A 27,095-nucleotide genomic window follows, 5' to 3' on the forward strand; every position below is an offset into this window, starting at 1 on the left:
AAATGGTACACTGTGCTACGAAGATTTAGAACAGGGGAACTCAGATTTCATGGCACCTGAGAGAGTGGAGCGATTTGGTTTGGTTGGTTAGCTGGTGGCCAATGGATTGGTCCAGGACAATATTCTGCATGGCAATAGAAAGTGATTGGGTTCAGGGAGCAGCACGGTGGTGCAGTGGTTAGCACTGCTGCCTCACGGCACCAAGGTCCCGGGTTCCATCCTGACCCCGGGTCACTGTTTGTGTGGAGTTTCCACATTCTCCCCATGTCTGTGAGGGTTTCACCCCCACAACCCAAAGATGTGCAGGTAAGGTGGATTGCCCACTCTAAATTGCCCCTTAATTGGAAAAAAAAAGTGATTGGGTGCCGTCAGGTGGGCCTTTTTCAGAAAACCTGGCAGAAAGCTCCTAGACGCTGAGAGGAAAGGTTGTGTGTTGCTCTCTCCGAAATGTTTCCTGCCTATTGTTTCTGAGTCTGCAGAGAAGTATTAAAACCCTGATGAATCTACAGTGAAAACCATTACAGACTGAAAGCAAAGATATCAACTGGGGCCCAGACTGAAGAAAGATCCAATTGGGAGGTTCATCTGAAACCGAGACTTATTCTTTTGCTTCAGTTTTTGTTTGCAACCCTCGGTGTTTGTCTGTCTTGTGTGTGTGCGTGTATCGAGGGTTGTGCGAGCTAAAGAGGGGGGTTATAAATTGGATAATAGTTAACCAGTTGTATTTGCTGCCGATTTAAATATAGTTTTTGTTATTAATTGTATTTACATTTACAAACCTGCTGACGGTAGTTATTGGGCATCCAAACACTTGGGGTATTTTTAAAATTAAGAGTTAATTTCAACGGTGCTGCATCTCCGCGTCTTGTGGTGCTGGAATTGATTGCACTAGCCTGGGATGTCATAACAATATGCTGGCAGCAGACCTGTGCCTTAACTACGTCCACATGCCCAGCTGTAGCCCTGTGTTGCACATTTCTCCAGTGCAGCACAACGCTGTGCAGTCCCATGCCCAGTATTGCCTTGCACTGCACAACGCTTAGTGCAGACCCACACCAAATGTTGCACAATGTCCAATGCAGCCCTGTGCTGCAATGCTCAGTGCAGCCCCATGCTGCACAATGACCAGTGCAGTCCCATACCCAGTGTTGCACAATGCCCAGTGCAGCATTGAGCCCATTGCTGCACAATCCCCAGTAGAGCCCCATATTGCACAATGCCCAGTGCAATCTGGTGCCCAATGTTGCACAATGCCCAGTGCAGCCCCGCGCCCAGTGTCCCACGGTGTATCCCCGCGCTCAAACGCTGGATCGGAGGCTTCGCGCGCTGGGGGTTGCCTGTTACCCATGATGCTCCGAGGGGCTCCCCAGTGCGCAGCTGCGGCAGCGGCAAAAATAATGGTAATAATGTTGGCTGATGGCGGCTGTTGAGAGTTTGCGCTTTTAGGCCGCGGAGGAGCGAGCGGTGAGTCACTCTTTCTGGCGTTTATTGATTAGTGAAGCGTAGGGCCGCCCGGTGGCCGGTCTGCCGGCAGCGGTCTGCGGGAGCGGGCTGGGAAGGTCGGGGCCTGCCGAGTGGGCGGGCGGCCTGGGCGCCGGCCGAGTGGGCGGGCGGCCTGGGCGCCGGCGCCATGTTTGCTTGTTGTTGCTTCACCGAGAAGAACCGGACGGCGAGATTCAAGGCGAGGCCTCTGGGCGGGCCGGCCACTACTCATCAGCCCCGGATTCGGCCTTATTGTGCCATCTGTCACATCTGTGGTGCCCTCCCCGAGCCGCCTGGTCGCGTTTTGGTGTGGCATGTTTATTTCCCCCTCGTCGTGGTGGCGAAGGTTATTTATCCGAAGCCGCCGCCAGCAGAAAATGGGAAAGGCAAAGAAAGAGCCCGGGGGTATGGGCCATCACAGGTCACTGCCACTTGATGCCTTTCGCCCGCCAAACGGCGGTGGAATATCTGTTTCCTGACATTGTAGACGCTTAAAATCTCGTCACAAACATCCTTGTATGATATGAAAGGAGGAACTTGCGCGCGTTTATTCTTTTTGATTACAGTTGCGTCCTTTACCAGGTTTTATATCCCTCAGATTATTAAGGGTAGAATTAAAAAGGTGCCAGGTGACTTTGACACTGCAATACCATTCGCTCGTTCCCCGAAATTGTATTTGATTACTTATTTGAATAATGCTGCGTGGTTTTGGATTGGGTTCTCTATTGCTTGTTTATTTAGGTGACCTCCGCTCCATACTCTTCTCATAGACATGGCCAGTAAGTTTCAGCTATTTCAGTAAACTTACGAATCTGGAACGCCTCAGTTCAAGTCGTTTTGGCGCTTTTTCTTGTTGGTTACACGTGTTTTTAGTAGATTAACACTGAACGTACCTCATTATTTGAATTGCCCAGTACACGTTGAAGTAATTTAAATGAGACGGTATTGTTGAATGGATCCAGAAATTGACCCCCCCCCCTCCCCTTGAAAGGCAACAAATTGTTTTAAAATGAAGTAGCAGTTTAATATGGGGGGGGGGGGGGAGGGGAGGATATGTACATATCTCAACTTTTACGATCAATATTGGCGAAGAAATTGGACTAATTATTGAAAATAGCTTGATTTCAGGGCTGGGATGCATTGATTAATACAATTTGCGCTGAACATAATTTTTAAAAATCATAAAAAACTGCTGAACAGAGTAGAAACTGTTCATGGGTTTGAAAGAGCACATATTGAAAGTGATTTGCTAAAAGAAGCAAATGCGACCTGAGGGAAAAAAAACTTTTCTCACAATGAGTAGTTTGGATTTGGAATGCAGTACCTGGAAGGAAGTGTGGAGGCCGTTTCAAACCTTTTCACAGGAGTAGTTTGGATTTGGAATGCACTACCTGGAAGGAAGTGTAGTGGAGGCAGTTTAAATCAAGGCATTCAAGAGGGCATTAGATGATTTACTTGAATCAAAATTATACGCAGGGATACTGGGGAATGGCACCAAGCTCTTTTGGCGAGTCGATGCAGGCATGATGGATCAGTGAGGTAAGAGAAGTTGCACGTTGTGGTAATTTAACAAATATGAGTCCTTCCTGTTGATTTCCTTTGCTCCCATTTATTTTATTAATTTTGGTCTGTGGATTCTGGGTAGCACAGTGGTTAGCACTGTTGCTTCGCAGTGCCAGAGACCTGGGTTTGATTCCCGGCTTGAGTCACTTTGTGCAGAGTCTGCGTGTTTTCCCCGTGTCTGCGTGTGTTTCTTCCGGGTGCTCTAGTTTCCTCCCACAAGTCCAGAAAGACCTGCTTGTTGGGTGAATTGGACATTCTGAATTCTCCCTTCGTACTCAAAACAGGCGCTGTAGTGTGGCGACTAGGGAATTTTCACTACCTTGATTGCAGTGTTAATGGAAGCCTACTTGTGACGGTAATGAAGATTATTATTATTATTACATGTACCAATGAGAGGAGAGTAGAATCATATAGCCCACATATCGGAAAAATACAATAAACTCCTGTGCGTCAATGTAATATCAAAGGGCTGCTGAAGAAATTCAGAACTAATTAAAGGTTTATTTGAATGTGGGGAAGTGCTGCAAATGTAGAAAATGCCTTTGGGACTTCTGTTGAGAATCCCAGAAGTTTTAATTTTTTTTTTAAGTGTACATTATTCTGTTGCACTGTAATTTTAAAACTTAACTCATCAAATTTGCAAGTGATAGAAATTGTTGAAATGAGAATATGAGAATATTTGTTGAATTAAATTTGGCTAAGACTGATTTTCTAATATATGGTTAATAAGTGTGAGGTTATCCTTTTTTGGTTAGAAAAATAGACAACTTATTCTCTAAACGGAGAGGAATTTCGGCGTGTTTCGGTGCACAGGGATTTGGGTGTCCTGTTGCATGAATTGCCGAAAACTAGTATGCAGGTACAGCAGGTAATAAGGATTGCAAATGAAATTTTGGCATTTATAGCTGAAGGATTAGAGTATAAATGTAGGGAAGTGTTGCCTCAACTGTACAAGGCATTGATGAGAATGCACCTAGAGTACTGTGCACAGTTTTGGGTCCCCTTTATTTGAGGGAGAATGTAGTTGCATTGGAGGCAGTTCAGAGGTTCCCTTGATTGATCCCAGAGATTGAGCAGTTTAGGCCTATACGCTCTCAGTTTTAGAATGACGAGATGTAATTGAGGTTCATAAGATGATAAAAGTTACAGGTTGAGCACCCCTTATCCAAAATGCTTAGGGCCGAGTGTGTATCGGAATTTTTCGGAATGTAATGTGCCTCTGCGGTGGTTGGGAACTGCGCTCCGATGAGGGATGCACAACCTGACTAGGCACAGTAGATGTAGAGCGGATGCTTCCTATTGTGGAGGATAGAGAATGAAAGGTCATAGTTTTAGGATGAGAGGTAGGAAATTTAAAACCGAGATGAAGACAAATTACTTCTCTAAAAGGTTCGTGAATCTGTGACATTCAGTACCCCAGAATGTGATGGATGCCGGGACATTGAGTAAATTTTAAGAGGAGATAGACATTTTTAATTCAATAATGCATTTAAGGGTTATGAAGAAAGTGGAGTTAAGAACAAAATTAGATCAGCCATGACCATATTGAATGGTGGAGCAGGCTCCTAGTTCTTGTGTTCCTAATGTAGAATTAATTGTCCATTTCAAGTTGGTGAGACTAGCTTCCAATTGACTTTTTAAAAACTGAGTTTTAGGGTTAACATTGTGTCCATTTTCAGTTTCGTAATTCCTGTCTTGGAGTACAGTTTGTACTAATGTTATTGCAAAACTTAAAATTGGAAAGAAGAAAGATTGTGGAAAGAAAGTTAGCTGAATAAAAGTTTGTTTTTGTAGTTTTGTGCTTGAGTATTAATTATGATCCACAATTGAACATTGATTTGTAGCCATGTATAAATTGAGAAAACACATTGTACCATTGTTTGGTTGTTAAAAGTAGTTATCCCCACATCCCTCCTCATTTTCATTGCTCCTCGTTTATTTCCAGTCCTAGTTAATTGTTTTATTAGCTGCTTTTTGCGTGCGATGGTTTTAATTTGGATTAGGTGTCTTTTTCTCTTTATATCGTTTGCAGTGAAATCTCTACTGTTCAATGATATTGCACTTTTGAGATATTGACCCTGTTTTTTTTTTTGCATTTCTACAAAAGGAGGTAAGGGTGCTCATCTTCCTGCCTTTTGCCCCAGAGGTACCACTCACTAGGTACAAAAGTGAAGAAAAAGGGGCTGAAAGTTTGTTCTTTCAACTCTCTGCTTTAAGTTGTTCTGAAATGTTTGAGGCGACCTGTGGCAGGAAAGCAAAGAAGGGCAATGATACTAACAATGAAAATGCACTTTAAGATGTATTGCTTTTCGAACACTGTGCCTCAATTTCCTGTTCTCCCAGTTGGATGTTTGTTTTAGGGCCACCTGAAGATGTTAATGCAGTGCTTAGGGTTGATAACTCAAGCTCCCAGGCAAATGGAACCCAGAAAGTCAATCCTAAGAACTTTTGTGAGTCATTTATTTCATGCTTGATGAGCAATCAAGGGAAAGATGAAATGTTTGGAGAGTTTCAATGTGATGCATTTCTGACTGAAGAATATGAAATAGAGGGTACCCAGCGCAATTGTAGGATGACAGTTCGCTCTCTGCTGAGATTAATTAATGTAAGACATCCCAAGGATTGAACCTAGGATCTGTCTGCTCTTTTTAATTCATGAGGCAATGAAGAGGACAACCTTCATTGTTTTATTTTGAGATGAGATATAAAGCAATTCAGAAATTACTGGTGTTTGTTGACCCACAAATGTGCCATACTTCCAATATAATTAACTCCTGGTGAACAAATTTAATTTTACTAATCCCTTTACAGTTCATGGTTTGTGCTCCTTTTTATTACCTGTCTTTCTTTGGCCAAATCATTATCAGTGACAACCCTTTGTACAACATTCAAATGCTACTAAGACTGACAGCAAGAGTATTTTTTCGAATGGACCTTTTGCTCATTGTGTTTTGGTCATACTGCTGCTGTGAATAATTTAGACTACCTGTATAGCTAGGATATAGATCAAACTTAATCACATGGGGTGTCTTCAGTGGGTTGGGTTCAGCCCTTCAACATTGCTTGTACAGAATGACATTCCTCGCGTCGGAAACAAACTTGCTGGCTACACGTGTGAATGCTGGACACGTTTATGACTAAGGAGATATTGAGAAAGTGATTTATTCATGTGTCTGCTCCCCACATTACAATAATGCAACACCAACCTCTACTCCCAGTGATACCTATATTGGTCAGCTCCAAGAGACTATCGTAACTTGGTTCCACTCTTAATATGTCGCCAGAGCATCTGGGACTGGTTTTATTTTCCCATTCCTATGTTGACACCTTTGGAGCTTCCATAAGATCTCTTTTTGTCCCTTCTATTTGTTATCTATGTGCTGCCCCATTGAGAAAATCATCTGAGTGTGTGGGGTCAGCTTCCATGCTGACACCCAGCTCTACCCCTTCACCAGCTCTGTTGACTCTGCACGATGCTGTTAGATTGTCGGACATCCAGCCTTGGATGAAGTGAAAAATTGGGAAGCTCTGAAAAACAAACACAAATCTTGGGAGGGTCATCGTTTTAACTGTGAACCCACCTGACCAATGTCAACGGGAGCGCATCCCACCTCCGGAAGTTCCCCCTCACCTGTTCTACCAACTGACCCAGATTCAGTTTATGCAGCTGCTCCCACTCTTGCACCACCTGGATACCCAAATATCAAAAGCTCCCTCCCACCACCTTGAACGGCATCTCACACAATCTCTTCTCCTGCCCCTCGCCTGGATCGGAGACCTCTCTCTTACCAATATTCAATTTGTATCCTGAAAACCAGCTGAATTTCTCTAATATCCCCGTAATCCCTCCAATTCTCTCCCCCCCCCCCCCCCCCCCCCCCCCAATATGTACACAAGTAGATTGCCTGCATCGAGCTAGACCCTGTGCTCTTCTCCGGTACTATCCCCTGCCAGACCTTCGCTCTCAATGCCAATGGCTCTATCGGCATGGCAAACAACAGTGGGGGAAGTGGACCTGCCTCGTCCCCCGGTGCAATCTGGAGTAATCTTATCTCGCCTGATTTATCCACACCCTCGCCACTGGTGCCTGGTATAGCAAGCGGACCCAATCCACAAATCCCTGCCCAAACCGCCCCAAGACCTACCATGAGTATTCCCACTCCACCCGATCAAAGGCCTTCTTTGCGTTCATGGTCACCACCATCTCAACCGTACGACCCTCTGGAGGCACCATAGTTACATTAAGCAACCTCCTATTGTTGGTCACCAAATGCCGCCCCTTAACGAACCCCGTCTGGTCCTCCCCTATTACCCCAAGAACGCAGTCTTCGATTCTTGTGGCCAGGATCTTCGCCAACAGTTTGGCATCCACATTTATCAGGGAGATCGACCTGTACGACCCGTAGTTTTCTGGGTCCTTATCCCGCTTTAAAATTTGGGAGATCGTCGCCTGTGACAACATCGGGTGGAGCACTCCCAACTCCTTTGGTTCATTGAAGGACTTTACCAACAGCAGTCCAACACCCCCGAGAACTCCACCGGGTGCCCATCTGGTACCGGGGCCTTAGCCGATTGCTTTGCCTCCAACCCGCCACTACTTTCACAAGCCCAATTGGGACCCAGGCCTTCCACCAGCTCCTCATCAACCTTCAAAGTCCAACTCTCCCAGAAACTGCCTCTTCCCCTGCTGGGGATTCCGACTTATACAATTTGCTGTAAAACTCTCTAAACAGCCCATTCACCCCTGCCGGGTCCAAGACTGCATGCCCAGCTGTGTCGTTACTTTCCCAATCACTGCCTTGCTTCCTCAACTGGTGTGCTAACATCCTGCTCGCTTTCTCCCCATACTCGCATCCCGCCCCTCCCACCCTTCGCAACTGACCTACCGCCTTACCCGTGGATAACAACCCGAATTTCATTTGCAATCTCTATCGGTCCTTTAACAGCCCTTCCTCTGCATATCTCTTATGTCCCTACCCCCCATAATCAGCCGATGAGTCCAGGTCTGGAATCTGCCCCATCATCCGTTTCATAAATTCCACATCGATATTTACTAACACCACTGGCATCCCCTCCAATTTCCAGATTGCCATAACACACCTTCCCCCAGAGTCCATCATTATATTTCCCATCTCAAACGCCACCTGCTTATTAACCAAAATCGCCACCCCGTTCGTTTTAAAAGTCCAATCCCGAATGGAATACTTGCCCAACCCATCCCTTCCTCAGCCTAATCTGGGCCCCCCACCTTCAGGTGGGTCTCTTGGAGCACAGCCACATCCGCCTTCAATTGCTTTTAAGTGTGCGAACACACGGGCCCTCTTGACTGGCCCATTCAATCCTCGCATGTTACACGTGACCAGCATGGTTGGTCACCGCACCTCCCCATAGGCACCCACCAATAGCGATCGTCCTCCCCATACACTTTAAAAGCCCTTGCCCTGTCAGCAGTACTCTTTCTCCCCCCCCCCCCCCCCCCACCGCCCTATTGCGCTTCCGTGAACTAGCCCGCCCAGCGAGCCTGGCAGCCCCAGCCCATGGCGCCGAGCATCTTACCCCTCGCTGATTTCGCCCCACCCTCTCGAACATTAGTGCAAACAAGCAAACACAACCCTCCCTTCCCCAAGCCCAAACAAAGAGACCAACCCCTCCGCACCATCCCTTAACCAAGAACACAACACATCTGAAGCCGGAAAAGAAAGAAATGGCCCCAAACATAAGTTAACAGCAGCATCAACACACCGTCTCCACCACAATTCAAAGTCCGCCTTCTCCTGCCAGTCCATTGTCTTTAACAAAATCTGCCGCCTCCTCCGCCGAGCCTAAGTACAATTTCTGGAATTCGTAGGTCACCCACAGACGTGCTGGATACAGTAGTCCAAACTTTGCCCCCTTCTTGTAGAGGACTCCCATGACCTTGTTAAAGCTCGCTCTCCTCTTGGCCAACTCTTCACCCAGGTCCTGGTACGCTCTGATTTCACTGATCTCCCAGGTGCAGCGCCTCGTCTGCCTGGCCCAACTCATTATTCACTCCTTGTCCAGGAACCAGTGCAATCGCACCACCATTGCCCTCAGCGGCTTGTTCCTCTGTGGCTTCCTCATTAGTGCTCAATCCACCTCCAACGGCTGTGCAAACGGACCCCCTCCGAGCAGCTTCTCCAGCATTCTCCCCACAAATGCGCCAGCATCGGCTTCTTCACTCCCCTCCGTTGGACTCTCAATCCTAATGTTCTCTAGGTCTTCAACCTCCTCCTGGAGCCGCCTCTGCTGATTGCACATCAGCCACATCTCCGAGGCAACCTGGTCCTCGTGTTCCCACGCCACCTCCTCCATCTTCTGGATTGCCTGACCCTGGGCCGCCAGCTTTGTTTCCACACAGTCGACCACCGCCCTGATCGAATCTATCGCCTGGGCCAGGTCCTCCAGACTCTCTTTCCATTGCTGGGTGAACGTCTCATACACAAAGCTCACCAGCTGCTCTGTTGACCACTGAGCCGCCAGAGTCGCTCTCTGCCATCTCCACGTGCATCGCAGGTGTTGCACCAGCTCTAACCGACTGATTCGCTCTTTTTTAACCACTTCAGGCCCTCCGCTCCATACACCAGAGGATCAGTCTCTTCCACTCACGCTCCTGCACCTTTTTATCGCCTCACACCCACCTGTTAACCGGGGAAAACCGCCACGAGCTGGAGCCACAAAATTTGCGACCACTCACTCCATGGCCGCCACCGGAAGTAAGCCAACGAAATAACTTCTAACTTGGTGGCCAACTCCATGTTCAAAATATGGCGGCAACTCTGTCAACATTTTTAGTTGAAAGTAGTGTCAAGATGAACCCCTATCTGGAGGAACCATTTGTTTGAACCGGCAAAATTGGGTGCCAGATTTGGGGGGTGCAAAAGTAAGGGGCTGGAGAGGGTGAGGGACTTGTTTCTGGAAGGACAGTTTGCTAGTTGGGAAGAGTTGAAGGAGAAAGCAGGACTTAGGGCAGATGCTTTCAGGTGCAGAATTTTGTTTGGCAGGCATTTTTGACATTCCCGGTTCCTCCGCCATCCACTTTGCTGGAAAGGATGTTTTACTGCGGGTGGGAAGAGGAAGCATGTCGGGGATATATGGGTGGATCATGGGGTAAGAGCAAGTGCCCATCGAAGAGGTGAGGGCCAGGTGGGATGAGGAGTTGGGACATATTTTGCAGGAAAAGTGGAGTGAGTCCCTCTGAAGGGTGAATGCTGCGTCACCCTGCACAAGGTTGTGTTTGATGTAGTTCAAGGTGGTGTTAATTTGAATGAGTTGATTTTTGTTGTTCTTGAGGGGATTGAGGACAGCTGTGCTCAGGAGGGCTGGCGAACCACACGTCTATATGTTGGTCCTGTCCCAAGTGGGTGGGTTATTTTGAATTTTTTTTCAACGCCATATTGCCAATCCTGAACGTTGATTTACAGCCATGTCTGTTAGTCGCTATATTTGGGGTGTCGGACCAGTGGAGCTGAGGATGGGTGTTGGGGGCGGATGCTCTGACATTTGCCTAATTGCTGGCCCGATGGTGGATTCTGCTGAGTTGGAGGCAGGCGACACCACCTCGTGCCGCAGCGTGGCGAGGTGATTTGATGGTGTTTTTTTGTACCTTAAGGTCAAGTTCACTGCGAGGAGAACGATCAACGGGTTCTATCGTTGATGGCGGTCATTCATACTGTAGTTTAAGGATCAGCCCACTTATAGTGGTTAGGGGGAGGGGTGTTCCATGTTTTTGTTTAAGGGGTGGTTGCTATAGTTGAGAGCTTTTTTCTATTGTCGACATGTTTCACTATAAAGGTTCAATAAAAATAATTTCTAGAAGAAATAACGTTGTCTGCTTTTGCCCCAACCTCATCCCAACGTTTCACCCTTATAAACTTCAATTCATTATAGTTTTGAGACCCATATGCTAGCCATTCCCATCTCTGCCCTCAATTGACCTTAATGCTTCAGATTTACAACTTCAATTTTTTTTCCAATTAAGGGGCAATTTAGTGTGGCCAATTCACCTACCCTGCACAACGTTTTGGGTTGTGGGGGTGAGACCCGCGCTGACACGGGGAGAATGTGCAAACTCCACACAGATTTACAACTTCACACAGATTTACAACTTTAATTGTTGTGCTTTTATTCTTCTTTCTTATCCCTGTAACAATCTGCAGCCCACATCACCTGCCCAAATATCCTTTGCTCTGAATCTAGACTCTTGTCAGCAAAACACATGCCAAAAGCAGCAATTCGCATAGCTATGATGAAACTTGAATGTTTGAAATTATGGTTTCTGGGCCAGACGATGCATGCTGTTCCCAGACCAGTAGGACGTTTTTTCCCCCCTCAATTGCTGAATCTAAGTTTTAAGAGTTCAGTATTCAACATTTAAGCTATTTAAGTCTTCAGGAATGACGAGCTTGAAATCTTGAAAGTGACTTGTGTTGAATAAACCTGGCATATACCAAACATTTTTATTCAAAATTGCCTTTTTTTTGATACTTGATTCCCTCTGTCCGTTTGTTTTTATTTAAACCTATATCATTTTAGGCAGTAAATTTTATGATTCAAAACTTTAGCATCTGAATTTTACTCTGGATAAAATATTTTTGAATAATTCACTACTTTATTGCAATTTCATATCCCGTTAGTAACTAGTATTATTCACTTCCGCTTTAGATATGTAGCTGTTTTTTTGTATATTTTGAACAGAAATTGGTGACGTTTTTTGTTAAATACTTAAAGTTGTTTATTTAATATGCATTATTAATTTTTGGAAGACTAACTTTAATTCCCAATAGCTAATGGCTTTATTTCTTAATGAACACATTGGAGTCTGGAATGTTTTATTGTACCAAAGAAAAATGCAGTGAAGTGTTATTTTAAAATGTTTTTCAAGCTGTAAATTCCACTATTCTGAGGTCAAAATGATAAACTTGGAAGCACTTAGGCTGAAATTGAGTGAAACCTCTTGTACCACCTGTACTATAATTTACATAGCAACAATCACTGGATGGGTAGGCTTAGCTTAATCCTTTTGGAAAGGTTACCGTTGATGCTTAATTTTCCATATCTTAGTCCAGTGTCTATTTTTCCCATGCATTCTGGTATTGAGGAGCTAGTATTGCTACAGTAGGTTAGTGTCCCTTTTTTAAGTCTGCCATCGGTCATACCTAGCATAGAATAACAAACAGTTTGGATTGAGAGATTTAGTATTACATTGAAAGATGTAGTTATTGCTAAAATTGTTCCTGGTACTTGATAAAAACAAAGTTAGGGTAATGGTGGACAGCAGGGAGATATGACTATATTTTAAATGGAAGATTGTGATGTAATAAACTCCATCTACAACTTTATATATATATCAACTACTTAATTCGGGTAATTTGTTGGCTGGCCATTTGTTATTTTAGGGAAATGTTTACTCTGAACTAATTGTGAATTTCTGAATCACCTCCTTTAGCAATAGGAACAGAAGAAACCACCAGAAATATGAATTTATAATGACCCTCACTGGAACATTGGGCAGTCCTGTACTGTTTAGGGGTGAGGTGGAAAGTAGAAACTGGAGCCAATAATTAACGGGAGGAGTGAAATGGAGGAAACGTCACCATTTTTAATTCCATCTTTCAAAATGGTGCCAAGTCCCATCAATATCAAATAAAATAATGGAATTAATTTATCAGGGTCAAAGTTGAGGAGTACTAGTTTGACAGTAACTTAGCAAATAGCAGCCAGCATACCTTTAAAAGGGATAGACCCTTTTAATGATTAGTTTTTGTTTTGAAAAAGAATTTCCCAAGTGCGTGTTAGACTTCTGAAAAGCTTTGTTGACTGTTAGGAAAACAAAGGTTGGTATAAGGGAAATAGATTTGTATTTTTGAATATTAGAAATAGGGTATCGTTTTAAGTGTGTTTAATTTAATGTGTCTGGTATGTCAGTGCCTGGGCCTGGTATGTCAGTGCCTGGAAGGGTAATTAGATTCATGCTGGACAAAGGTATTTATATGTGTGGGGGTTGGTTAAGTTCCATCTGTGTTTCGAATTGTGCTCAGAGGGGCTATGGCATGAAGAATAAAGAAAAGGTGTATATGCATGTGGGTGCTCCTTGGCAACTGGGACCTTGTAAGGTTGAGAAGCTTTTGAGTTTTAGTGTAGCTAATTTGATTTCACCAGGACACTGAGGAGTAAAACAGCTCTCAACTCTGCCACAAGAAGGACTGGACAGGCCAGGAGTTGCATCGAGGTAGGCTTCTTGAAGTACAAGTTACAGTCCAGATAACCAGGGAATTGGGATAGAAAGAATTTTTCAGGCGACTAGAGATACATGAACAGAGACCATGGTATTGTTGAGAAGAATTCAAGGAAGAGTAAACAAAGTGTTCTGAAATAAAGAGACAATTGCGGTAACTACATTTAAAGTGGGACGGCAGACTTCAGAGGAAGATTAAATGTCTGATTCAATTTTAAAACAATCTGGGAATTGAAAGTTCAAGTAATTGTGAGCAGCTTGCACAGCAGTCAAGACAAATAAATCCTAATAGGGTTGGTGTGAAATCCTTGAATGGATTTGCTGTTAAAAGTGGAGCGGAAGCTCCACTAAAATGACACTAAAGGTGTCATTTGTAAAACCTGGTCTGGATTCTGGAATGCAAATCACCACGGCAAAGCATTATGAGAGAAGAGTTTGAAACGTGTTACTGGGAGTGGAAACTATCACGTGACAATCGTCTGGGGGGGATTCTGAGGAGAAATCCACAAACATTCACTTGGGTTCAGAATGGTTTGGCCACAGTCACCATGTGTGCTTAAAAGGGACTTTGTTAATGAGATCTTTGTAGATTAAGACGTATTTTGTAATCTGTGCAAATCTTAAAATCTGTTTGCAATTGCTAATGGGGAGTAAAGGAGTATTGGATAATCCAACTTGTTTAATAAAGTTTTCTTGTTAAACCTAATTTGGAAGGGGGGGGGTGGTCGGGGCGGGGCGGGGGGGGGAGGGGGGGGGTCCTGTGACTGTTCCTCCATGTTTTATGGAAAAAAGAAGAGTGTCACGGACCTTTTGAGCCAGAGTTCTATTCTGGGATCTTCCTGTCCAGTTATAACATCAACTTGGATTGTAACACTGACACGTCATCTCAGTGAGGTTTGGGTAAAGAATTTCTTGAGTGATAGGAAATGATGGTACTTGCTAGCGGGTTGATGTCCGGAGGAAGGCTTCGAGGATTGATTCTCTTTTCAAAATTTAAAGTAACCGGTTAAACTGGTCATTACATATAACACCAAACTGGCCAATAGACAGGTGGGCATAGATATGGCAAAAATTAAATCTGAAGTTGCCAGGGCCAATCAGAATAGATTTGGCAAAATACAGCAACAAGTATGATTGATATGGTTAAATCTGAAATATCATGGGGGACAAGATCCAATGAAGGTAATTTAGCCCCTTGAGTCAGTTTCCCTCATTCAGTGAGATTGTGGCTGATCTGTCACCTAACTCCGTGTACTCTTATCCCTTAAAGTACAGCATATTAGATGTTGACTGTTGATCATTAATTATTAACATGGCAAGTAGAATGCAGAATTATGTAGTCACAAATATAGACTACCAATCCGGGAGCATCATTGTTTTGGTCAAATCACATCTTGGTTATTTACCATGATGCTGGGGAGACATTGAACTATCACCGCCCGTGGTGGCTTATTTGCCTGAGGCCTCTGCTGGAGTGTTTGGTGGGCCTGATCCAGCTTGGGAGGGGACATCTGTTCATTCTCTCTCTCTCTTCTTCTCTTCCCCCCCCCCCACAAAATCCCTTCCACCTCCTTCAACTCTCCATGTCTCATTCATGCACTCATAAGTCCTTCCGAATATATCGTTTATCAGGCCCAGCGCCTCCTCGATAGACGTGACGGTCTCCATCATTTCCCTTCCTTGCCTTTTCAAAGTGTTCGCCACATTGTTTTTCAAAATTTGAGTCTCTCTCTCTCTCGTTCTGTCGTAGGGACTACCACTCGTATCCTTTCCAACAGTCTTTTTCGTGGCTGTCTTTTTGTCAAATACAATTAGATGGGCCAGGTTTGTCCACCAATTTCCCCCAGGAACCGGGCAAAAAAGACCAAAACGCAAGGACCTTGGCGGGAGCTACCTTGTGTGCGACCTTCTACATGCCACCATTGGAAGTCCCCACAAAAGACGAATCTAGGACTGGTATGTGCTTGTGTATGGTAATTCATGCTTAAATCGGATTTGTACATTGGAAACAAAAATTCTGGAATTGTAAAGAAATGCTGGATTTTATTGCAGGGAAGGGGAAAAGGGGAGTTACTATTTTTCTGGATGGATGAGTTGGAATGGCTTTCCTTTTTAAAAAAATTGTACTTATTGAGGCATTTGAACAAACGATGCAACAATGCCAAGGAATGGCACAGCGAGAATAAATAAAGGCTCAACATGCATGAATAAAAAAGGGGAACAGGAGAACAGTTGTACAACTGGGTCAATACAGTCATTAGACATAACTTGATACCTCTAAAAGCTCTACCAGAGAAAGGAGGACATGATAAAGCCATGTAAACAGTGTAAAATGGTGCAAACCTTTCCACGTGGCAATCACCATGAAAGTCCAAGATACATTTTCCATGCCATATTTGGGTACGCACCAATATATATCTTCAACACCCAAGGCACCAAAGACACACTGCCACCTCCTTCCCTTGGATCGTAAACCTGCCTGTTGGATCCAATCACTAATTCTTTATACCCATTTTATTTTAAAAAAAAAAGGAAATTCACGATAATCCCAGTTCTAAAAGGGTGTTACTTACAGACATAGCACACAACGCAACATAACCCACCTCAGGCTCAGTACAGAACCAACATAATTCCATACCATTATAGAGACGACCAGCAGCTATATATCTGGGTCATGATCAGTGTAGCCAATGTCCCCATCAAAAGGGACAGGAATAACCAGGAGAGAGTTCAGGACCCAGTCGGGGATCCGTATTCCCCCCGGTGCGCACACTCCATGAGAAAGAGAAACAAAATGGCTCAATCAGATAAGAAAGTGTCTTGACCACAACGCGTATGGCAACAGGATATCAACTGATGTACAGAATTCTGCTCAACCCCAGGCCCCTATGCACAGAAGAGTCCTGTCAAATATCTCTAATAGGTGCCTTCAAGAAGGGATGTTCCAAGCTCCAGGGGGCAACAGGACACCAGGCCTAGCCAGCCTTGACACACACATGTCAGCACCCCTAGGATCTCCAGCACACCCCATAGCTCAGCTGGTCCTGCACCATCTCCACCACACCCAGGGCAGTGCACTTCCCCGCTGTAACTTCGATTCCACCAGCCGCAATCTTGGAGACCCAATCACTGAAAAGAAGAAGAATCGTCAAGATACCCAATAATTGGGTGCCGTAGGAGAGGGGCCGACTCCCTTCTACCTGGGGAAATAGGGGAAACCCCCTGTAGAGTACCAAATCAAACCAGGATTTAGAGCGCACGCTGCCCGCCCAGATGAAGAGAAGAAAAACCCCCAAAGAGAATAATGCTCAAGCTGACCCAGGAATAATCCAGGATTAACCAAGCCTGCCTTGGCATGCACCACCACTCAGTACCTAAAAAAAACACCAACGCCAAGGAAGAGTCCAAAGGAACCAAGTCCCCTCCAAGCTACATAATCTTCCCAGGCAATCAAAGGAGTAAGGCACGGATTCTAAATTCAAAATAACAGAAAGCAAAATAAAAACCCGATGCAATTAGCTCTGGTTTGGGAGCTATCCATCCATCTCAGTGAGGACTTAACCAACCCTACCACCCAACTCCACGCCAACCACCCATGTACCATCGCCCTCCTGTGGCTTCACTCATCTTCACGATCAATATAAGGGGTGTCCAAAATATACTCCCTGACTCTCACCACAAGGATAACTGCAGTGACCGCATAATCGACTTAATATGGTTTTTGCTAGAACAGGAAACGTTCTCCCTTTATTTACTTTGCACCCTCTCAGAGGAGACAAGACAACAAACAGCCCATCTTCAAACTCCGTCGGGAACTTGCCCCTCACACCATGCCAGAAACCAGACACACGGACTCTCCTTACCTGCACCTGCTTCCCAAATCCGTCCGGATGTATGACATGCTTTGCAGCAGGATCTCAACGAACCAAAGATAGGGCCTTATCAGGGAAAGTCCTTTGAAATGCACTGATTCTCTCCTGCACCCCCACTGTTCTCTCGTGGATGCTTCACGGTTGATGAAGGTGAGCAGAAAGAGCCGAGATCATCACTCAGAACAGCATCATGAGGTGCAGACAGTGCTTGTTTGTTAGCGCATACAGCGGGCAGATGCTTTTGATAGAGGTGTCTTGTGATCCTTCTTATTTCTGCAGTCTGTGGTGCATTGGGTGTAAGTTTTTAATTTAGAGTACCAGCTGACCTCCCTGTTTCCCAGCCACCTGTGTATGTCTCTGATCATCCCCTCGCCTTCCACATCCGGAAGCAACAGTCGCTCCAGCAGGCAAACCCTTCCAGATACAAATCTCTCATCTTAACCAACCCCACTTTTCTCCACTTCCTATACATTCCATTCCATCCCATCTCCCCCGCCCCCCCCCGTTCAAACCTGTGATTTTCACACAAAGACGTTAACACTGACATCCCCTCTACCCTCAAGTGCCTCCTCAGCTGCTTCCAGATCTTCACCGTGGACTGCACCACCGGGCTCCCTGAATATCTTGTCAGTGCCATTGGCAAAGCTGCCGTCACCATAGCCCTTTAAGCTGGACGCCTGACAGGATTCCTCCTCCATCATAAACCGTTCTATCCCTCCTTACCACCATCGCATCACCTTCTCCAATCGCTGCCCAATAATAATGAAGCAGGTTCGGTAATGCCAACCCTCAATCCTGCCTCTGCCTCTATAACAGGGCCCTCCTCACCCTGCCCTGCCCATACAAAGTTGTCAGCCTAGAGTGACACCCGATGCTCCCTTCTTCCCCTCATAATCTCTTGCCACTCCGGCGACCCCCTAAGAGCCATTGCCAGAGGCTCCAGCAGCGGCGGTAGCGGGCACCCCAGCCTTGTTCCTCGGTATAATTCGAAGTTCCATGGACCCATGTCATTAGTCCTCACACTCTCCCTTGGTGCCACATCTAACAGGCGCACTCATGCCACAAACTTTGACCCAAACCTTCCCACGAGCTCAAACAGGTATCGCCACTTCACCGGGTTGAATTCCTTCTCTGCATCCATGGACACCACTACCTCCGGTACCTGGGGGCCATAATCACATTTAACACCCCTGTTGTGAACTCCTTATGAAATTCCTCCGTGTTGCCATCGGGCCCCGGAGCCTTCCCGGACTTCATAACCCATATACTGTGCAACACCTCCCTCAGCCCCAGGGGCTCCTCTCGCGCCTGCCTCTTCTCTTCCTCCAACTGTGGACACACCAGTTCATTTAAGAACCATCCCACGTCCCCCTCCAAACCCTGTGCCCACTCTGTACATCGGTTTATAATAATCCCTAAAAGCCTCATTCATCTTCCCGGGCTCCGTCACCACATCCCCTGTCCCAGTCCGTATCTTCAATATTTCCCTGGACGCAGCCTACCTTCGTAGCTGGTGCGTTAGCATTTGACTCGCCTTCTCCCCGTTTACGTCCTGCACCCCTCTTGCCCCTACGCAACTGTCCTACCACCGTCCCGTTGTCAGCTTATCAAATTGCCACTAATTTTTTTCCTCCTCGCTAATCCCTCCGTGGTGGACACCTCCATCTTGGCCAAAATCTCCCGGCTCACCACAAAAAAGTCAATTCTGGAATACACCCTGTAAACATGCGTAAAAAAGAAATACTCACTTCTCCCTGGGTTCTTGAAGTGCCACAGGTCTGCCATACCCATCTTTTCCATAAACCCAGCCAGCTCCTTTGCCATTCGTTTCCTGCACATTGACTTGAGGCTCGACCTATCCACCCACAGCTCTAGGACAGTTAAAATCTCCTCCCATAATGAACTGGTGTTTGGCCAAGTCTGGGATTGCTGACAGAAACCGCCTCCTAAAACCTACATCATCCCAATTCGGTGCAGACATTCATCTAGCCTGCACATCTTTGGGTTGTGGGGACAAAAGCCAAGCAAACACAGGGAGAAGGTGCAAACTCCACATAGACAGTGACCTAGAGTCGGGATCGAACCTGGGACCTCTGCCGCGCCGTGAGGCAGCGGGGCTAACCCACTGTGCCACCGTGCTACCCCCGGCGTCCCTTCTAATACCCCACTCACAATCATGTATCTCCCACCCGGGTCCCTCACTTCCTTCGAGCTCACAAGCCCCGTTTTCTTACTCTTCAAAATTGCCACTCCACACAACTTTGAATCAAACCCCAAGTGGAAAACCTGACCCACCCACCCCTTCCTTAGCTTAATCTGGTCCATCATGCAGAGATGTGTCTCCTGCAGAAAGACCACCTCTGCTTTCAAGCTCCTGAGGTGTGCAAAAACCCAAGATCTTTTAACCAGTTCATTGAGGCCTTGCATGTGATCAACCTTACAGGAGGCTTACTCCTCCGTTTCTCTCCACCGTCCGTCATCCACCCCTTTTGGCTCTAGCCCTGTTAATTTCACCCTATACCTGCCATTGACCATGGTTCGTCTCCCACCTTGCCTCGTTCCCCCAATCTTTCTCTTGGCCTTCTTCCACACCTCACTTCTGTTCACCAGCATTACTTGCTAGCTTGGCAGCCTCTGCCCAAAGACTTATCCCACTGACGCTGTGCCCCCCCCCCCCCCCCCTCTGCCCTTACCTCTGCTCAGTGAAAAAGGCTCCCTGCTGACCTTGCACCCCCCTGCACCCAAACAAAGACTCATCTTGAATCACAGGTCACCTTCCCCAAAACCAAACAAACAAGAAAAACAGGCAACAGGAGGAGGGCTAGGGACAGCCATCCCCGTATAAACCTTTCACCCCTGCTACACTTTGCCAATCCAACTGTAAATAAAACAACTGAGAAAACCCACTCGATATCGGAGGGAAAGAACCCCCACCCCACTCCCTTCCCGGATTCCCAATTATTTCAGAGTGCCAGCACCCGTCTCCCAGAATTGTTCAATTTAGTTCTCCCCCAGTTTAAAAAATATATTTTTTTATTCAAATTTTTACATATTTTCAACCCCCCCCTTACAGAAAAAACAAAAACAAAAAACACAAATTAACATTCTACAACTACATAAACACAGCAGTGAACATAAAGTACACCCCCCCCCCCCTCTCTCTCTCTCTCTCTCGCCGGGTTGCTGCTGCTGACCACCTCCTAACGCTCTGCTAGAAAGTCTAGGAACGGTTGCCACCGCCTGAAGAACCCTTGCACAGACACTCTCAAGGCAAATCTTACCCCCTCCAATTTAATGAATCCTGCCATGTCGCTGATCCAGGCTTCCATGCTTGGGGGCTTCCCATCTTTCCACTGTAGCGGAATCGTCCGCCAGGCTACCAGGGACGCAAAGGCCAGAATACCCGGCCTCTTTGCCACCTGCACTCCCGGCTCGTCCGATGCCCCAAATAGTACTAACCCCCAGCTCGGCTTAACCCGGGTGTTCACGACCTTAGACACCGTCCTCGCAACGCCCCTCCAGAATCCATCCAGTGCTGGGCACGTCCAGAACATATGGGTGTGATTTGCTGGGCTCCCCGAGCACCTCACACACCTGTCTTCCACCCCAAAGAACCTGCTCAGCCTCGCCCCTGTCATATACGCTCTGTGAAGAACCTTAAATTGTATCAGGCTAAGTCTGGCGCAAGAGGAGGAAGAATTAACTTTACCCAGGGCGCCTGCCCACGTACCCTCATCAAGCTCCTCCTCCCATTTACCCTTTAGCTCCTCCACCGAGGTCTCCTCCTCCTCCTGCATCTCCTGGTAGATTGCCGAGACCTTGCCTTCTCCAACCCAACCCTGGGAGCACCCTATCCTGGATCCTACGTGCTGGAAGCAGCGGGAACTCCCTTTCCTGCCATCTTACAAACGCCCTTACCTGCATGTACTTGAAGGCATTTCCGGGGGGAAGCCCGAATTTTTCCTCCAGCGCCCCAAGGCTCGCAAACGTCCCATCTAAAAACAGGTCCCCCATCCTTCTAATTTCTGCCCTGTGCCAGCTCAGGAACCCTCCATCCATTCTCCCTGGGATGAACCGAGGGTTCTCTTGGATCGGGGACCAAACCAAAGCCTCTACCTCACTCCTGTGGCGTCTCCACTGCCCCTAAATTTTCAAAGTCGCCGCCACCACTGTACACGTGGTGTACCTAGTTGGCGGGAGCGACAGTGGTGCTGTCACCAGCGCTCTCAGACTCGTGCCCACACAGGACGCCCCCTCCCCGACTTGCGTATCATCGTCACATTGGCAGCCCAGTAGTTCCCACACAGATGAGGCAACGCTAACCCTCCTCTGTCCCTAGTCCATTCTAGAAACACCCTTCTCGGTCTTTTTCGCCCACACGAATCCCATGATGCTCCTGCTGACCCGCTTAAAAAAGGCCTTGGGGATCAGGATGGGGAGGCACTGGAATACAAAGAGGAACCTCTGGAGCACCGTCATTTTCACCGACTGCACCCTACCCGCCAAGGAAAGTGGCAGCACATCCACATCCTACCTTTTAAACTCCTCCATCTGCTCCACCAGTCGCGTCAAGTTGAGCTTGTGTAGGGCCCCCCAGCTCCTGGCCACCTGGATATCCCCCCCCCCCCCCCCAAACCACCACTGGGTCCGCCACATACAGGAACAGGTCATCGGCATACAACGATACCTGGTCCCCCTGCCCCGGACCAGCCCCTTCCAGTTCCTGGACTCCCTTAAAGCCACAGCCAAAGGCTCAATTGCCAATGCAAATAGCAAGGGGGATAGGGGGCACCCCTGCCTCGTCCCCTGGTACAGCCAAAAGTATTCCGACCGCTTCCGATTCGTGGCCACACTCTCCTCCGGGGCTTCGTAAAGTAGCCTCACCCAACTAATGTGCCCCTCCCCGAACCCAAACCACTTCAACACTTCCCAGAGGTACCCCCACTCCACCCTATCGAAGGCCTTCTCCGCGTCCATTGCAGCCACTATCTCCGCTTCCCCCTCCACTGCAGGCATCATGATTACGTTAAGGAGCCTCCGCACATTGGTATTCAGCTGCCTTCCTTTCACAAAACCCGTCTGGTCCTCGTGTATCACCCCCGGTCCTCAATTCTGGTAGCCAACACCTTCGCTAACAGCTTCGCGTCCACGTTGAGGAGTGAGATTGGCCTATACGATCCACACTGTAATGGGTCCTCGTCCCGCTTCGAGATCAGTGCCCTGGACACCGTCGGTAGGCCCTCCCTCGCCTCATTGAAAGTCCTCACTAGTAGAGGGCCCAGCAGGTCCATGTACTTCCGGTAAAATTCCACCGGGAACCCATTGGCCCCGGTGCCTTCCCCACCTGCATACTCCCCAGCCCCTTAGTCAGCTCCTCCAGCCATACCGGTTCCCCAAGCCCAGCCACCATCTCCTCCTCCACCCTCGGGAACCTCAGCCGATCCAAAAGTCGACGTAACCCCCCCCCCCCTCCTCCGTCGGGGGCTCAGACCTATACAGCCCCTCATAAAAGTCTCTAAATACCCCATTTATTCCCACCGCACTCTGCACCGTGTTCCCCCCTTTATCCCTAACTCCCCCAATCTCCCTCGCTGCCTCCCGCTTCCGAAGCTGGTGAGCCAACATCCGGCTAGCCTTCTCCCCGTACTCGTACACTGCCCCATGCGCTTTCCTCCACTGCACCTCTTCTTGGTGGTCAACAGGTTGAACTTGGCCTGGAGGCTTCGTCGCTCCTTGAGTAGTCCCTCCTCTGGGACCTCTGCATACCTCCTATCCACCCTTAAAATCTCCCCCACCAATTGCTTCCTCTCCTCTCCTTGTGGGCCCTAGTGGAGATTAGCTCTCCCCTAATCAGCGCCTCCCAGACCACCCCCACCTGCACCTCCCCATTATCGTTAGCCTCGAGATAGCTTTCAAAGCACCCCCGGATCCGCCCACTCGCCACCTCATCTGCCAGCAAGCCCACATCCAGGCGCCACGGTGGGCGCTGGTCCCTCTCCTCCCCTAGCTACAGCTCCACCCAATGCGGGGCATGGTCTGAGGTGGCTATGGCCGAATACTCCATGCCCTCCACCCTCTGAATTAATGCCCTGCTCATAACAAAGAAGTCTATCTGGGAGTAAGCTTTATGGACGTGGGAAAAAAAAAAAAAAAAAATTCCCTGGCTCCCGGCCTGACAAACCTCCATGGGTCCACTCCTCCCATCTTGTCCATAAAACCCCTCAGCACCTTGGCCGCCGCCGGCCTCTTACCCGTCCTGGACCTGGAGCGGTCCAATGCTGGATCTAGTACCGTGTTTAACGTCGTCGTCGTCCCAATTCGGGGCATATACATTCACTAATACCACCCGCACCCCCTGCAGCTTAACATACCATCACATACCTACCTCCATTGTCTGCCACGATGTTCAACGCCTCAAACGACACCCGCTCCCCCACCAAAATCGCCACCCCTCGATTCTTTGCGTCCAGCCCCGAGTGGAAAACCTGCCCTACCCACCCCTTTCTCAGCCTAACCTGATCTGCCACCCTCAAATGCGTCTCCTGGAGCATAACCACATCTGCCTTCAGTCCCTTCAGGTGCGCGAACCCACGGGCCCTCTTGACCGGCCCGTTCAGGCCTCTCACATTCCAAGTTATCAGCCGGATCAGGGAGTTTCCCGCCTGCCCCCCCTGCCGATTTAGCCATCCCCTTTTCTAGGCCAGCCACGTGCCCGCCCCTCCCGCGCTCTCCTTTTCCCCCCAGCGGCAGACCCCCGCCCTGACTCTCCCCGCGCTCCAGCTCCCCTTTGGCCAATGCAGCAGCAACCCCCCCCAAAGCTGCGTTGCTACCCCATAGCACTCTTGTAAGTCAGCTGACCCCGGCCACTCCCTTGACTCCCCAGTGTGGTAGTCTCTCTCTCTCTCTCTCTCTCTCTCTCTCTCTCTCTCTCTCTCTCTCTCTCTCTCTCTCTCTCTCTCTCTCTCTCTCTCTCTCTCTCTCTCTCTTTCTCTCCCCCCCCCCCCCCCCCCATCGGCGGGCGTTCCTCTCCAATACCCCTTCCGATGTAGAACCGCCTTAGTCCGATTGTACCCAGCCCTCCTCTTAGCCACCTCCGCGCTCCAGTCCTGGTATATACGGACCTCTGCATTCTCCCACCTGCTGCTCCGCTCCTTTTTTGCCCATCTTAGTACGCACTCCCTGTCCACCAAGCGGTGGAACCGCACCAATACCGCCCGCGGTGGCTCGTTAGACTTGGGTCTCCTCGCCAGGACTCGGTGGGCCCCATCCAGCTTCAGGGGCCTCGGGAAGGCACCCGCGCCCATCAGTGTTCAACATCGTGACCACATATGCTTCTCCCTCCTCGACTGATTCTCCATGTCCTCTAACTTCTGCCATTATGTTGCGCCTCCACCTTCACCGCCAGGCCCAATATCTCGTCCTCATTCTCTGAGGCATTCTGCAGCACCTCCCTGATCGCCGCCCCTTGGGCCTTCTGGGTCTCGACCAGCTTGTCGATCGAAGCCTTCATCGGCTCCAGCAGCTCTGCTTTCAATTCTGTGAAACAGCGCTTGAGAAGCTCCTGCTGCTCTTGCGACCACTGCGCCCAAGCTGCCTTATCTCCACCCGCTGCCATCTGGGTTTTCCTCCCTCGCACTTTTCGCTGCACCAAAATTACTTTTTTCACCGCTCCACTCCTGGTCCAATCCATACAGTGCCGGGGAAATCGTACTGTCACCTTTCCACACTGGGAACCGTCAAACAAATGCCGCTGGGGCCCCTAAAAAGAGCCCAAAAGTCCGTTTCTGGCGCGAGCTGCCGTACGTGCGACTTAGCTCAGCATAGCCGCAACCGGAAGTCAGTTCTCCCCCAGTTTATGCACCTTGATGAAGTCCTCGGCCGCTTCTGGGGTCTCAAAATAGTATTCCCGGCCTTCATACGGCTCCCATAGTTTTGCCGGGTAAAGCACCCCAAACCTGATCTGCCAATACAGCACCACTGTAGCTTTGTTTTGCCAGCTCAGCTCCAAGGTCCTGATATTTGGACCTTGGAGAAAATGCAGCATGTCTGGCAGCATCTGTCAGGAAAGAAAAGAGCTTGCGTTTCGAGTCCAGATGACCTTTTGTCAAAAGTGGACCTTGTTCCCCTCCCATTCACAGTTGCACTTCTCCCCGGCCCACTGCAAACTCTTCTCTTTCTCCATGAACCTATGGAGTCTCACGATCACTGCCCGTGGTGGCTCCCCTGCTCTAGGCTTCTGCCTCCGGGATCTGTGGACTCTGTCCACTTCAGGGACCTTATCCAGCACCAACTCCCCCACCAGCATCCTCAAAATGTACGTAGTGGCACTCGCACCTTCCACTCTTTCAGGCAGGCCCATTATCCGCAGGTTCTGCCTTCTCTAACTGTTTTCTTGCTCCTCCACCTTTGCTTTCAATGTCTTGCAAAGGTCTCCGAAGAACCGTGCCTCGAATGCCACACCCGATCGTTGTGATCTGACATCACCTCTCAATCTCTCGGATCTGCGCCACCAAGCATTTCTCCACCCTCTCCATTGAGCTCCTTTAATGGCCTTCAAGCGATCTTCCTGCATCTCCTTCCTCTGCTGGTGGAACTCTTCCTTGATGAAGGCCATCAACTATTCCATCTGGGGCTTTCCGTCTTGCACAAACCCTTCCCCCTCAGCCATCCTTCTACTGGCTGCTGCGCCACTGGTCCCTTCTAACTCGATGGCCAGGTCTTTCACCTTTTGCCAGGTTTGGTAACCAACGGACATAACACTCTCGGGGGCAATTACTCCTCCGGCCTTCAACGACACCTTTTTGTCAAAGTTGCACCCAATTTTGGGTAAAAAGAGCACTTTTCTATGCCTTCAAGCAGGAGCTGCCCTGTGTGCGACCACTCACACCATGGCCGCCACCGGAAGTCATAGATTCAGCATTGTTATTTGCGTTCTTACTGAAAACATCAATTTACAGCTGGCATGAGACCAGGGAATAATTATGCGTTTTTCAGTTCTAAGCTCCAATCTTGATGACATTGTGGAGGTATACCAAGTGACTTGTGAAGTGGCTGCATTGTAAATGGCAGGTGTTGAACTACCTGAGATGTATCCCAAAGCTGCCTGAGGGAAACCTACTTGCACACAACTTGTGCTAGCTCTTTGTCAATGCTGTTCTGGTATTTCTTAATGTTTTCTTGTTGGTAATCTCTAGTCTAATGCATGGTTAAAAGCACCTGTAGCTCTTTTTCTGTGGACCTAATTGCAGCCCGACAGTTGGCTGGACAGCTGATTCGTGATGCGGAGCAACACCCAACAGTGCAAGTTGAATTCCTAAACCGGCTGAAGTTGTTCATTAGCACAGGGCTAAATAGCTGGCTTTAAAAGCAGACCAAGGCAGGCCAGCAGCGCGGTTCAATTCCCGTACCAGCCTCCCTGAACAGGCGCCAGAATGTGGCGACTAGGGGCATTTCACAGTAACTTAATTTGAATCCTACTTGTGCCAAGCGATTTATTTAATTTTCATTTCACTTCATTTCATTTCATGAAGACTGCTTTCTCAACCATGTCCCAATTTTCCATTCTTCTTTCTTACTGCCAAGCATCACTTACACTAAAATTTGGAGTCTTATTTCTTTGGCTTTTTATTGTTGTTGGAGATTTAAAGATCTTTCAAAGAACATCTAAAATGTTTTACTTTCTGCCTCTTATCTATGTCCCTTTTTCCTATATTACATTTCTTGGTTCAGGTTTTGTGCTGCTCATCATTCTCCAACCTGATTGGTTCAATAAATACACAGCTGTTTTCCCTGTTCATACAGGTCCCAGATGTCCTTCAGAGGGCGCCACCTCCTTTGGGTGTCCTGCAGACAGCAACTTGCGGTGCAAAATTCTGTGGGAAGTCTCTGAGCAAATGCAAATCGAATGAATGGTGGGTGCTGTC

The 27,095-nt window shown here is 48.0% G+C and overlaps 1 protein-coding gene across 6 annotated transcripts in view; it reads left to right on the forward strand.

Annotated features, from left to right (window-relative positions):
• Positions 1–1,295: 1,295 nt before the first annotated feature.
• znf280d (zinc finger protein 280D) overlaps positions 1,296–27,095 on the forward strand; it is a 188,787-nt gene continuing 162,987 nt past the window's right edge. For 2 of the 6 annotated variants that reach the window (XM_072470735.1, XM_072470740.1), the window contains exon 1: positions 1,296–1,464. The gene's annotated coding sequence lies outside the window, so the exon portion shown is untranslated. Of the gene's footprint in view, positions 1,465–15,050; positions 15,257–26,973; positions 27,084–27,095 lie in introns of all 6 variants that reach the window. The other 4 variants (XM_072470737.1, XM_072470736.1, XM_072470738.1 and 1 more) reach the window with 4 other exon arrangements.

The sequence above is a fragment of the Scyliorhinus torazame genome, chromosome 12, assembly GCF_047496885.1.
Source record: "Scyliorhinus torazame isolate Kashiwa2021f chromosome 12, sScyTor2.1, whole genome shotgun sequence".
In the NCBI taxonomy this organism is placed as follows: domain Eukaryota; kingdom Metazoa; phylum Chordata; class Chondrichthyes; order Carcharhiniformes; family Scyliorhinidae; genus Scyliorhinus; species Scyliorhinus torazame.